The sequence below is a fragment of the Tursiops truncatus genome, chromosome X (genome assembly GCF_011762595.2).
Source record: "Tursiops truncatus isolate mTurTru1 chromosome X, mTurTru1.mat.Y, whole genome shotgun sequence".
In the NCBI taxonomy this organism is placed as follows: Eukaryota; Metazoa; Chordata; class Mammalia; order Artiodactyla; family Delphinidae; genus Tursiops; species Tursiops truncatus.
The window spans coordinates 12,142,363-12,157,231 of record NC_047055.1 but is presented as its reverse complement, the minus strand read 5'-3'; positions in this window follow the sequence as shown (position 1 = coordinate 12,157,231).

Below are 14,869 nucleotides of genomic sequence, written 5' to 3'. Positions count from 1 at the left end.
ATTTGTAGTGAGGTGGATGGACCTAGAGACTGTCATACAGAGTGAAGTAAGTCAGAAGGAGAAAAACAAATACCGTATGCTAACACATATATATGGAATCTAAAAAAAAAACAAAAAATAGTTCTGAAGAACCTAGGGACAGGACTGGAAGAAAGACGCAGACGTAGAGAATGGACTTGAGGACACGGGGAGGGGGAAGGGTAAGATGGGACGAAGTGAGAGAGTGGCATGGACATATATACACTACCAAATGTAAAATGGATGGCTAGTGGGAAGCAGCCGCATAGCACAGGGAGATCAGCTCGGTGCTTTGTGACACCTAGAGGGGTGGGATAGGGAGGATGGGAGGGAGACGCAAGAGGGAGGAGATATGGGGATATATGTATATGTGTAGCTGTTTCACTTTGTTATAAAGCAGAAACTAACACACCATTGTAAAGCAATTATACTCCAATAAAGATGTTAAAAAAAAAAAGAGTGCAAAAGCTGTATACTGAAAACTATAAGACATTTTGAAAGAAATTTTAAAAGACCTAAATAAATGGGAAGACATCCCATGTTCTTGGATTGGACAATTAATATTGTTGAAATGGCAATATTTCCCAAATTTATCTATAGATTCAATGCAATTCCTGTCAATCACAGCCAGTTTTTGTGCAACAATTGACAAGTTCATCCCAAAATTCGTATGGAAATGCAAGGGACCTAGAATAACCACAACACTCACAAAAAAGAACAAAGATGGACGACTCATTCTTCTTGATTTCAAATTTTACTACAAAGCTACAAGAATTAAGACACTGTGATACTGACATATGGATAGACATATAGATCAATGGAACAGAATTGCGAGCTCAACAGTTTTGACAGTTTCTGAAAGTATTAAACATAGAATTACCATATAACCCACCAATCCCACTCCTAAGTGTATACCAAAAGAACTGAATACATATGCCCATATAAAGCCCTTACATGAATGTCCACAGCAGCATCACTGACGATAACCAAAAAGTGGAAACAACCCAAATGTCCATCACCTAATAAGTGGGTAAACAAAATACTGTATATACATACATTGGGATATTTTTCAGCCATAAAAAGGAATAAAGGATTGATAAATGCTACAACATGGATGATCTTATAAACATTATGCTAAGTGAAAGAGGCCAAACATGAAAGACCATATTTTATATGATTATGTTTATATAAAATGTTCCCATTAGGCAAACCCATAGATACAGAAAGAGGATTATATTTTCTAGGGTCTTGGGGTGAAAAAGAATTGGAAGAGACTAATGGATGCAAAGTTTCTTTTGGGGGTGATGAAAATGTTTTAAAATTAGTGGTAATGGTTTCACAACTCTGTGGATATGCTAAAAACCACTGAGCTGTACACTTATACACAAGAATATTATAGTATGTAAATTATATCTTAGTAAAGCTGTTATAATTTTTTAAAGATAACTATAATACACTTATAGAAACACTTTTAAAAAATATAAAGACACAGAAAGGTCTAAATTAAAAGGATAGATAAAATACATCATTCAAACATTAACCAAAAGAAGTCTGGCATAACTACAGTAATATCAGGCAAAGTAAATTTTAAGGTAGTAAGCATTATTAGAGATAAAGAGCAACATTTTGTAGTGATAAAGAGGTCAATAACCAGGAGTGGAACTGCTGGGTCACATGGTAGTTCTTTTTTTTTTTTTTTTTTTTTTTGCGGTACACGGGCCTCTCACTGCTGTGGCCTCTTCCGTTGCGGAGCACAGGCTCCAGACGCACAGGATGAGCAGCCATGGCTCATGGGCCTAGCCGCTCTGCGGCATGTGGGATCCTCCCGGACCGGGGCACGAACCCGCGTCCCCTGCATCGGCAGGCGGACTCCCAACCACTGCGCCACCAGGGAAGCCCGGTAGTTCTATTTTTAGTTTTTTTGAGAAACCTCCATACTGTCTTCCACAGTGGCTGCGCCAATTCACATTCCCACCAACAGTGCACAAGGGTTCCCTTTTCTCCACACCCTCGCCAACACTTATTTGTGGTCTTTTTGATGACAGCAATTCTGACAGGTGTGAGGTGATATCGCACTGTGGTTTTGATTTGCATTTCCTGATGATTAGATGTTCAGCATCTTTTCATGTGCCTGTTGGCCATCTGCATTTCTTCTTTGGAAAAATGTCTATTCAGGTGTTCTGCCCATTTTTCAATCAAGTCATTTTTTTTCTGATGTTGAGTAGTATGAACTGTTTATATACGTTGGATATTAATCCCTTATTGGTCATATAATTTACAAATATTGTCTCCCATTCAATAGGTTGTCTTTTTGTTTTGTCAATCGTTTCTTTTGCTGTGCAAAAGCTTTTAAGTTTAATTAGGTCCTATTTGTTTACCCAGCAATTCCACTCCTGGATAGATATCTGAAAAAAACTAAAACACAAATTTGAAAAGATAAATACACTCCAATGTTCACAGCAGCATTATTTACCATTGCCAAAATTTGGGAGCAACCTAAGTGTCCATCAACAGATGAATGGATAAAGAAGATGTGGTGTGTGTGTATGTGTGTGTGTATATATATATATATATATATATACACACACACATACACACACAATGGAATATTACCCAGCCATAAAAAAGAACAAAATAATGCTATTTGCAGCAACATGGATAGACTTGGAGGGCATTATGTTAAGTGAAATAATTCAGAGAAAGACAAATACTGTATGATATCACTTATATGTGGAATCTAAAAACTACAACAAACGAGTGAATATAACAAAAAAGAAGCAGACTCACAGATGCACAGAACAAACTAGTGGTTACCAGTGGGGAGAGGGGGGAGGGGCAATGTAGGAGTGGGGGAGTGGAAACCACAAACTATTGGGTGTAAGACAGGCTCAAGAATGTATTGTGCAACATGGGGAATATAGCCAATGTTTTGTAATAACTGTAAATGGAAGGTAACCTTTAAAATTGTATAAAAATTTTAAAAATTAAAAAATAAATAAAATTTAAAAAAAATTTTAAAAGAGGTCAATACCTCTTCAATATCTTTATAATGATAAAGAGCTCAATACCATCAGTAAAAAGATATCACTATCCTAAAACTGTATACACATAATAATATAGCTTCTAAGTATATTATATATATCAAAAATCCTGAGAAAACTAAAGAGAAATAGACAGCACAATCATAAAGGAATACTTAGCCATCAATATTTTTTAATTGAGGTATAGTTGATTTACATGTTAATTTCTGCTGTACAGCAAAGTGACTCAGTTATACATATATAAACATTCTTTTTTATATTATTTTCCCTTATGGTTTATCCCAGGATATTGAATATAGTTCCCTGTGCTAGACAGTAGAACCTTACTGTCCATCTCCATCAATCTTCATAGCTAATAAAACAGGCAGACAAAACTATCAGTATATACATAAAAGTTCTGAAGAGCACAATTAACAAACTCGATGTAATATTCATTTACAGAGCTCTGCATCCAAAAAAGCCAGAATTCACATTTTTTTCAAGGGCACATGGAGCAGTTATTAAAATCCACTATATGCTGAGCCATGAAAAGAACCTCAACACATTATAAAATATTAAAACCATTCAGAATATGTTTTCTAACCAAAATAGAAATTAATAACAAAAATATAAATAGAAATTAATAACAGAAATAAAATAATAATAGAAATTTAAAATAGGCAAAAACCCCAACTGAGCAGAAATTATATAATACAAACAAAATAAACATGGCCCATGCATGACTGTGGTTTAACCATCAATCAGTTCAAGTCTTTAAGCCTTTGCTCTGCTCCTTTGAGTCTGCTCTGTAACTATATGGTTCAAGGGTCAGCTTGAGACTTTCCTGGTGTTCATACACAGAATTAGGGATCCCTTTCTCCAACTCTCCCCTCTGGGAATTATACCTCACTCTCTAGTCATGGATGCCTGGATTTCTTTCCCTGGTTCTCCTAGCCAGAAAGCACCATTTCTTTTTTTTTTTTTTTTTTTTTTTTTTTTTTTTTTGCGGTACGCGGGCCTCTCACTGCTGTGGCCTCTCCCGCTGTGGAGCACAGGCTCCGGACGAGCAGGCTCAGCGGCCATGGCTCACGGGCCCAGCCGCTCCACGGCACGTGGGATCTTCCCGGACCGGGGCCTGAACCCGTGTCCCCTGCATCGGCAGGCGGACTCCCAACCACTGTGCTACCAGGGAAGCCCCCAGAAAGCACCATTTCTATCAGAATTGAAGCCGCTTTTGCTGCCCTGTCTCACTGAACAACTGATGCCTGCCCTTGGGGCAAAGCCACAAAGACAAAAACAAATAGCACAAAACTGATGCCCATGCACATTGCTTCTGCGAATTTCAGCTCTTCTCCGCAGTTTGTCTGCCTATATTTTAAAATCAGAATCCTCAGGTCTGTATTTTGTATTTTGTCTTCTGCGAATTTCAGCTCTTCTCTGCAGTTTGTCTGCCTATATTTTAAAATCAGAATCCTCAGGTAGCTGTTTTTTGTATTTTGTCAAGTAAATATTTACCTCTATAACTCCTCTATAGAGGGGTTATACCACTACTTCAGAAGTTACAGGTCCCACTCTGGGATTTTAATTTGCATTTATCTGATGACAGTGAAGCAGGATGACCATAGATTTCTCATCAGAAAATATGAAGACTATAAGACAGTGGAATAGCATACTGAAAGTGATAAAAGAAAAAAAGACAGGTCACCCACAATTCTATATCCAGTGAAAATATCCCTTAGGAATGAAGGTAAAATAAACAAATTTTTAGAAAAAGGAGAACTAAGAAGACACATTGCAGTGTTCTTTAGACTGAAGGGAAATAGTACTGGTAGGAAGCTTGGATCTTCAAGAACAAATGAGAAGCATTAGAAATGGTTTACTTCTTGGGGCTTCCCTGGTGGCACAGTGGTTAAGAATCCGCCTGCCAATGCAGGAGACACGGGTTCGAGCCCTGGTCCGGGAAGATCCCACATGCCGCGGAGCAACTGAGCCCACACGCCACAACTACTAAGCCTGCACTCTAGAGCCCCTGAGCCACAACTACTGAAGGCCACTGCAATGAGACGCCCGCACTCCTTAACGAAGAGTAGCCCCCACTCACCGCAACTAGAGAAAGCCCGCGCCCAGCAACGAAGACCCAATGCAGCCAAATATTAAGTAAAGAAATAAATTTATTTAAAAAAAGAGAAATGGTTTACTACTTAAATTCTTTAAAACATATATGATTGTTTAAAGAAAAAGTATAACATTTTCTTGTCTGATTTTGAAAGTAGGTAGATGCAATACATAGGTAATTATAACATAAAGGATGAGAATAGGGATTAAGGGGACCTATATGGTTAAAAAGTTTCTACATTTTACATGAAATGGTATGATATTAATTCTAAATAGATTGGTAAAGTTTAGGAATTTATATTTTAATTGCTAGTACAACCACTAAAAACTAACACATTACTATAGCTAAAAAGCCAATAGATAAAATAGAATACTAAAATACATTCAAATAATCAAAATGAAAGCAGAAAACAGGATAGGAACAACAACAAAAAAGAAACAAGAGACAAACAGGAAACAAAAAATAAAATGGCAAACCTTAATCCAACCATGTCAATAATTACATTAAACCGTAATGGTATAAGCATTTCAATTAAAGGAACAGATTCTCAGAATGGATAAAAAAGCAAAACTGAACCATATGCTGGCAACAAGAGACAACCTAAAAATAAAAACACTGACAGGTCAAAAGTAAATGACTGGGAAAAAAATATACCGTGTAAACAGTAAGCATAAGATGGCTGGAGGGACAGAGATATAGTGACCATATATATCCTGTTTGCTTGGGAGGCGCCGGGTCCTAACCACTGGACCACCAGGGAATTCCCCCAAGTAACTATTAACCTAGAATTCTATAGCCTACAGAAATACTTTTTCTGAATCAATGCAAAACAGAGACAACTACAGGCAATTATAATAATAATATTAATAATAATTGCCATTATTAGCCTATACTTTTACTAAAAAGTATTTACTAATAAAGACTTATTTAAAGCCAAAACTATATACACCAGTTGGAATATCTGAGGTGTAAAAAAGAATGAAGAATAAAGTAATAAAAATGTGGGCAAATATAAATGAACACTGACTAAAAAGCAATAATAATAATGTCTAGTGGTATTAAAAAGAGAAATGAAACATGATAGATTTTAATACCAGGCAATAAAATATATAAGCTTGAGGTGGGGAGAGGACAAAATATGAGTTCCAAAATTCCTGCAGTATCTGGGAGTAGGATAAAGGTTTTGACTCACTTTAGACTTCCATGTTATTTATCCATGTTATAATTTACAGGCTAACAGCTAAATAAATAGAAAGAGTATATAACTTTCTACGTGGTAAAGAGAAAATAATAGAATGATTAAAAATAATTAACTGAAAGAAAGGCAAGGAAGAAAACAAAGAACACAATAAAAATAAATTTAATCCCAAATATATCTGTAAATACATTAAATATAAGTGGGCCAAATGTTCCAATAATAGACAAAGACAGTCAGATTGGGGTTTTAAAAAATCAGTAGTTTGGGGGTGGTGTTATTGCGATGAAGCTGAGATTCAAAAAGGTTAATTAATTTGCCCAAGTTCACCTAGCCATTAAGTGGCTAAACTGAGATCTGAATCCAGGTTGTCTAACTAAAGCCCATGCTCTTTTCACTACTATACGCTGCCTCCTCATGCATGGATTTGGCTGTAATCACATGTGTAATGTTTGATTTTCTATACACTAAGTCACAGAGCCACAGCTTAACCTAGCATATGAAACTCCACTATTTGTCTTAAAAGCAACGATCAGTTGGTGGTCAGACTTTTTGGCCACCAGATGTCCTGATGCCCTGATGCATTTCTTCACACATGAGAAACAGAACATAAAATTCTATTCATAAAATTTCATAACTCACAAGGTTCTCCCCTACAGGATAAAGAGCAGTTCACAAAACATTTTCACATCCATTCTTTCATTTAATCTTCTCACCACTATCATGAGGTATATAGCCATTATCACCCCCATTTTTATAGATGAGGAAACTAGGATCCAGCAAGGTGAGGCATCTTACCCAAGGCCCCACACAATTAATAACAGATCTGCAACTTGAACCCATGTCTTCTGTCCCAACAGTCTGCCCTGAGTTCACTACTACACCGAAAGTTATGAGACCTGTCACTACATGGCATGTAAAAGAGAAGCTGTTCCAACTCACACAAAGGGTGTGAAGAAAAAGACAGTTGCTAGCTGTGATTAGACAAATCCATTTCTTCCTGTTGTCTCCATGATACCACAACACCTCCATCACAGCACAGAGATGGCTGAATACCTGTCTATGCAACATGACCTATAAGCAGTGCAAGTTCAGACAGGAGCCATACAGGACCTCTACAGTGAGCTAGTCGAGGGGAGAAGAAAGCTGTGAACAGGCAAAAGTCTGGTCTCTGAACAGAGTGGTGGACAGTCCACCACACATAGCCCAAAGGCTCATGGGGAGTTATGATTCTCAAGTACAGCCAGCCTCCATAGGCCAATGCAGCTGCAGCACACATCAGCACCTCAGAAGTAGAAACTGTGAGCACCTGAGATTATAAGGGCCAGGGCCAGGCTCCGGGGAAAGAGTGGGTAAAGGACTACAGACTGGTAGAAGATGGTTTAGAGGAGCATGGAGAACTGGTGGGCCAGGTGGAGGGAAATGAGGCAACAGCCCAGTCACATGGCCTGGTTGGATGGGTTCACCTCAGGCATAGTGGATATAAGCCTGGTAACAAAAGTAGGTCCAGACCTCACCTGATGGTAGGGATGGGACGACTTCATATCCTTTCTGCCTCATGGTGGACTGAGGCTGAGTCCATGGGCTGGAGGCTGGAGAAGGCAGAGGCTGACAATCAGAGCTGTCTTTGGGCAGAAAGAATGCTCAGCGGTTTACTGAACAGAAGGAAATAATATGGTTTCCCTGCAGAGTTTGATATATGGGGTTGGAACAATTCTGTGACCTACTGTTTTGCCCCTGTAACATAAACTCACCTCTAAAAACCAGTGCAATGACTTCTAAGACATTCCTCCATCGTTTCTTATGGCTGCTTCTCTTGGAGAAACGCAGGAGAGTATTCTAGGGGACACCAACAGAGACAGAATGCTGGAGGGTTTGTCTCCCTGAGCGAGGCAAGACCCAGAGAGAAGTAAAAAGGATGAGATTAAATTCTGCCAGCGAAGCCTCTGGAGAGCATCCTTGGCATGAGATTCCCTTGCCCAGCTGTGCAGGCCCACTCTTTGGGCTTTCACCTTCCAAGTACACTGGTTTATCTTGCTAACCAGGAGGCCATTTAACAGCAATAATTATTTCCCAGGTATATTGCAGCATGCGGCTTATTTTGTGGATGGCTAAGCGAATTTGGGAGGATAAACCCAGCACCATTTTTTCTTCTTAGTAACTCAGTTGTTCCAATATCATTTTCAGTAATTGTTTTTTCAACCTCCAAATACAGGGTACTTTCATTGATTTTAGTATTCTTTGTATATTTAACCATCATTCCCATTCCATACACTTTGGTGAACAAAAGTAACTATAGTTATCAACTGTTTCTATTCAAAAACTCTTCTTTATGAGTTGATTATAACTGCTTCCCTTTTACAGGTCTCACTGTTCAGGACTCTGAGTTATCTAGATCATGAAAGTGTAATGTGGGAATTTCTCAGGATCACACTTTGATGTATCCCCCTTTGAACTCTGAGCATGCTCTTGAGAGCTGTGTCTACATTAAATTCGGAAGCAACTTCTGATCCCATTTTGCAGCCAGAGATCAGAACTGGTGGTTGACAAAGACTTAGAGCATTTAATAACCCCAGATTTCCTCCAATTGATTATGCCACTCTATGGAAAAACTGAACAAATCAGTTTCAATAAAAGTTACTACGGTCCTTGGAGATTTGTGGTCGCAGCCAAAACTCTTTAGCAGGAACTCTGGATGGATCCATTTAAATTATGGCCTAGTGCATGGAGAGTATTATTTCTACAGTACAGCATGTGGGTGAGGTACAGAAATAACCGCAGGAATTTGGTCTTACAGGGAGGCAAAAAGGTGGAGTGCCAAAAGCTTAGGTTTTGGAAATCATCCAAAACTAGATGCAAGCTTCTACTTCTGCTATGTCCTAACTGTGACTTTAAACAAGTTACCTCATCTCTCTGAGGCTCAGTCTCATCTGTAAATTGGGGAGAGCAAAAATACCAACTTTATACAGCCACCATGGAGAACAGTATGGAGGTTCCTTAAAAAAACTAAAAATAGAGCTACCATATGATCCTACAATCCCACTCCTGGGCATATATCCAGGGAAAACCATAATTTGAAAAAATACATGCACCCCAATGTTCGTAGCAGCACTATTTATAATAGCCAAGACATGGAAGCAACCTAAGTGTCCATCAACAGATGAATGGATAAAGAAGATGTGGTATATATACACAATGGAATGTTACTCAGTCATAAAAAGGAATGAAATAATGCCATTTGCAGCAACATGGATGGACCTAGAGATTATCATACTAAGTGAAGTAAGGCAGACAAAGACAAATATCATGTGATATCACTTACGCATGGGATCTAAAAAAACGATACAAATGAACTTATTTACAAAACAGAAATGGACTCATAGACATAGAAAACAAACTTGTGGTTACCAAAGGGGAAAGATGGAGAGGGATAAATTAGGAGTTTGGGATTAACAGATACACACTACTATATATGAAATAGATCCTACTGTATAGCACAGGGAGCTATATTCAATATACTGTAATAACATAATGGAAGAGAATGTAAAAAAGAATATATTTATATATACATATAATTAAATCACTTTGCTGTATATCTGAAACTAACACAATATTGTAAATATTGTAAATATTTCAATAAAAAAATTTTAAAATACCAACTTTACAATGTTCTCAGATAAAAAGAGAATAAATCAGAACACTTGAGAAAAGACTCTGACGTATGGTTCACATTCAATAAATGAGCATCACTAATACAGTTAAAACTATCTTACTTATTCATAGGTCCTGCAGGGAGTTGTTCACACATCCTGTATTCCAGTCAACCTCAGCTACTTGGAAAGCAGAACAGTAGTGGTGGTGGTGATGCTGGTTATAGCAGTTGCCCTTTATTGAGCTATTTATGTTTACCACTCTGCTAAGTACCTTACATGTATTATCTTATTTAATCTTGACAACAACTCTAAGAGGTAGGTATCAACACAGAGGTTAACCCAAAGGGTTCTGAAATCAGAAAGTGCTGGATTTGAATTGTGGGATCCCCACTTAATATCTGTGTGGCCTTGGACAAGCTATAGAGCCTGTCTAACTATGGAGTGTCAATTTCCACATCTGTAAAACATATCATTCCTACTTCACGGGTTGCCAAGGTTTAAGGAGATAGCATATATAAAGTTCCTGGCACATAACAGGTGTTTAATGTTACACTTCCTTCTTCCTTTAAATTTAATAAGAAAAGGACAAATGAGTGAGTTTGTATATTATCTCATCACTCCTTAAATCTGAAAATTAAACCAAGATTTGTAGGAAGCAATATAGTAGAGAAAAAAATAATAAAAAACCAAGCCATCTTGGAAGAAGTGTTGGGGGCGGGGATGGAAAGAAAGCTGAAAGGAGGTTTTTATTTTAGCTTTTTCCAGTACTAGTCCTGAAAATAGTGCTATTTGTATTTGAATTATGTGTTATTTCTCAATTTTACTCACTTGACAACTGCTTCAATAGTTCTTCATTGGGGTCATGGTTACTGGAAGAAAGCATATTGTGACATTTGAATAAAGCATTTTTAGCGGCTCCATTTTGGCCAAATGGAGACAATGTAGATGTCAGGCAGAGTCAGAAACCAATCCAGTGGCTAACTCCATCTTAATGGTAACAAGCCACGACTGCCAATTCCCAGAGATTCTCTACCTGGCCTTTTCCCAGGAAGATGCAGGGTGCAGCCCTGTATAGAACTTTAACAAGCTGCCCCTGCCCCAATCTGCCACATGTCCAGTGTGCACAAACTCATTTCCTCAGCACTCCATCCTCCCTCACTCCATTCCTTGTTCCTCACTCTGACTTCTTTCATCCACTGGCCCCTGACCATTCCAATTTCAAATCACCCCCTCAGCTGGACAGATAATCTAGTCCATCCAAACTTTCAGCCTTGGCTTCCCTCCTGGCCAAATGTTTCTATCATCTCTCCCTCTGGCACATGCTGATAACTCGTAGGGTAGTGCCCTTGTGGACCAATCTGGTTCCACAGAAAAATTCTATCCACACACTGACCTTGCACACAGCTTTGCAAACCTCTCTGCCACAGCTTGTGCACAGCCCTGGCTTGACAGGGATGATTAAGGGAGGGAACCCAAGGGACTTCCCTGGTGGTCCAGTGGGTAAGACTCTGTGCTCCCAATGCAGGGGGCCCAGGTTCGATCCCTTGTCAGGGAACTAGATCCCACATGCATGCTGCAACTAAGAAGTCCGCGTGCCACAACAAAGAAGTCCGCACGCCACAACTAAAGATCCCATGTGCTGCAACGAAGATCCCATGTGCCACAACGAAGACCTGGCACAGCATAAACAAACAAACAAATAAATAAAACTTAAAATAAAAAAGAGAGAGGAAACCCAAGAATGATTCTCAGCAACCCAAGAATGATCCCCGCAAAAAGGCTGAACTTGAGGACAAACAGGATTCTTATGAAATAACCCTTCCTCCCAGGGCCCCTCCATCTCTGTTTTCCCTCCTCCTCCTGTGTTGTACCAGTTCTAGTTCCTTTTAAGAGCAATCCCCACCACCACCCAAACTTCATGCCTCCTCTCTAACTCTTATTGTCAGCACCTAGCCATGTGGTTTGCTATTCCCATGAGCCAAGGCAAGTGACAGCCACAAAAGAACTACCTTTGAGTCACTACTGAACACACCATCTCTTCAGTAGGTTCAAATGGTTCAGCACAACACCTGCCTTTCCATCCAAGAAAAATGCTTTCACTTCTACGGGCACAGCTACAAGGCTCACTTTGAGACTCCCGTAGCATTCAAACAAGTTATTTATACTCCACCTTGCTACCGAAAGGATCTAAGGTAGCTTATTATATGATACGATATATTTTTATTTATTTTATTTCATGATAAAATTAAAAGTGTAAATAAGAAGGTAAAAGGTCAGGAAATCAAGGCAAGGTGAAAAAAATGGTAGAGGGCTTCCCTGGTGGCGCAGTGGTTAAGAATCACCTACCAATGCAGGAGACACGGGTTCGAGCCCTGGTCCGGGAAGATCCCACATGTGGCAGAGCAACTAAGCCCATGCACCACAACTACTGAGCCCTCACACCACAACTACTGAAGCCCACATGCCTAGAGCCCATGCTCCGCAACAAGAGAAGCCACCACAATGAGAAGCCGGAGCACCACAACGAAGAGTAGCCCCCGCTCGCCACAACTAGAGAAAGCCCGCCCGCAGCAACGAAGACCCAATGCAGCCAAAAATAAATAAATTAAATAAATAAATTTATATTAAAAAAATGGTATAAAGGTAGAAACAGGGTTAGGAGTAAAGTTAATACACAAAACATCTACTGAAAGTACGGAACACTTGCATAAAATCAGCCCGTGTGAAGGAAGAAAAGCAGCGACATGGTGCCTCCAGGAAATAAGCCAAACAAGAGAAGCACAGGTATTCCTGGTACTGAGACCAGACATTACATTACATGATCCACAAGCAACACGCTTCATAGTGCTGTTTCCTATAGGATCACTCGCTGTACGCTGATGACTTCAGGTCAAAGCACTTCTACAGGGAGCCAGAGAGATGGGAGCCGGGTAACCAGCTCTACCAAGGTCTGGCTTACAGAGAGGTTTTAGCATTTCTTTAGGAATGGATAGATGACATAACTTATAGGCCATTCTCCATAAATATGTTACCAACAACTGAGTTTTGGGTTTTGGCACCAGCAATTCCTCGGAAATGTTCCCTGACAAGTCACTGAAATGGAGCTCTTTTAGACAACCAGCTAAGCATGTGCTTTAGCAGTGAGTTCAGCTACAGTAAGTCAAATACTCATGTTAGTTATTTTAAAAACATAAAATAATCATGAAATTCTGTCTAATCTAGGACAGTATAAATTTCTGGTATATAATTTAAAATAAATCACAAGTGTGGCTGATAAATAAATCATAAAGTTCCCCATGATGCCCTCCTCCGAGTAGCCACCTTCTTATATAATCCCTTCACCCTGAGTGTGGGTGGAGCCTGTGACTTGTTTCTGAATAATACAAGGGGCCAAAGTGATGGGAGGTTGCGCCTGTGATTAGGTTTCATTGTAGAAGACTTCATTCTGTCAGCAGTTGGGCTTTAGATACTCCTTACTAGCTTGAAGAAGTAAGTAGCCATTTTGGGCTACTTACAGAGCAAGAAACTATGAGCAGCCCCTAGGAGCTGAGAGTAGCCGACATAAAGCCAGGGGACCTTCTGTCCTCACATCCCAAAGGGAATGAACTTTGACAACCACCTGCATGAGCTGCTTGGAAGCAGATTCTTCCCCAGTTAAGTCTCCACATGCCTACACGGTCTGGCTGGGACCTGTTCCTGACTGTAACCTGGTAAGACCCTAAGCAGAGGATTCAGCTTAGGTATGCCTAGACTTCTGACCCACAAAAACGGTGAGATAGTAAATGTGTGTTGTTTTAAGCCATTAAGTTTGTGGTAATTTGTGGTGCAGAAAAAGGCACTCAATATAAAAAGTAGACTTGTTTTAAAATATGTGGCAAAATAGCAGTTCATTTCTTAATTATAAAACAGTTAAATGGTGGGGGCCGCCTGCCAAAGATAAAACCTTTGGTTTTAGAATAAAATACAGAATATCTTTCTGGCTACCAATAGATAGCAGGGCTAGCTGATGATTCAAGTCTCTCCTGGATTCTGCCAATTCAACCATTTCATCCACACTGGCTGTGTCCTTGCTGTGTGCAAAGCACTGTTACTGGGCTCTGGAAGAGCAAGAACAGGAAGAAAAGCCAAGATCCCATACGGGGGGTGGGGGGGGGGGGTGCGGCTCACAATGGGCTCCAGGAGAGCAAACATATACAAATGAAACAACTTGTGAACAAATGCAAAACAACAGGTCACTTGTACTAATGCAAATTAACAAGGATGTAGGGAATTCAATCAGACAAATAATAGGCATTGTTAAGTGCATTTTCATTCAGCTTTAGGTGTTTGGGATGCTTTTACATTTGATCGTGGATATGCCTGCTGTTCTGAGAGTTCACCTAAAAACAAAAAGAAGCGCCACCACACTGTGCCTGTTACCCGTCCCCCACCCGCTTTCCCCCCCTCCAACTCCGGACAAAGAGTAGGCTCATTCTTTCCTATCAATGATGCAAGCAAGCTCTGTCTACCCTCACACTGGTCCTGGAACAGAGGACACAGATATTCAGGGGAAAAGCTGAAGTTTGATGGACTTTTTCTCCTTCCTCAGTGCCACTGTATTTGAGTACAGAAGTGTTAGCAATTTTCTTAATTTAAGAAAATTATATGCTCATTACAAAAAAAAAAGAAAAGAAAAGAATTATAAACGAGGAAAAAAGGAAAATAACCTGTAATCGAGCCCCAGGAAAAAAACACTGAAAATTCTGGAGTAATCTACTGTGACTATAAGTGTGCATGCATGTGTTAACATCGTTTACACACACAGGAACACACACATGAGAATACAATCACACTACCATGCTGCTGTTTTCTCCTCACGTGAGAATTG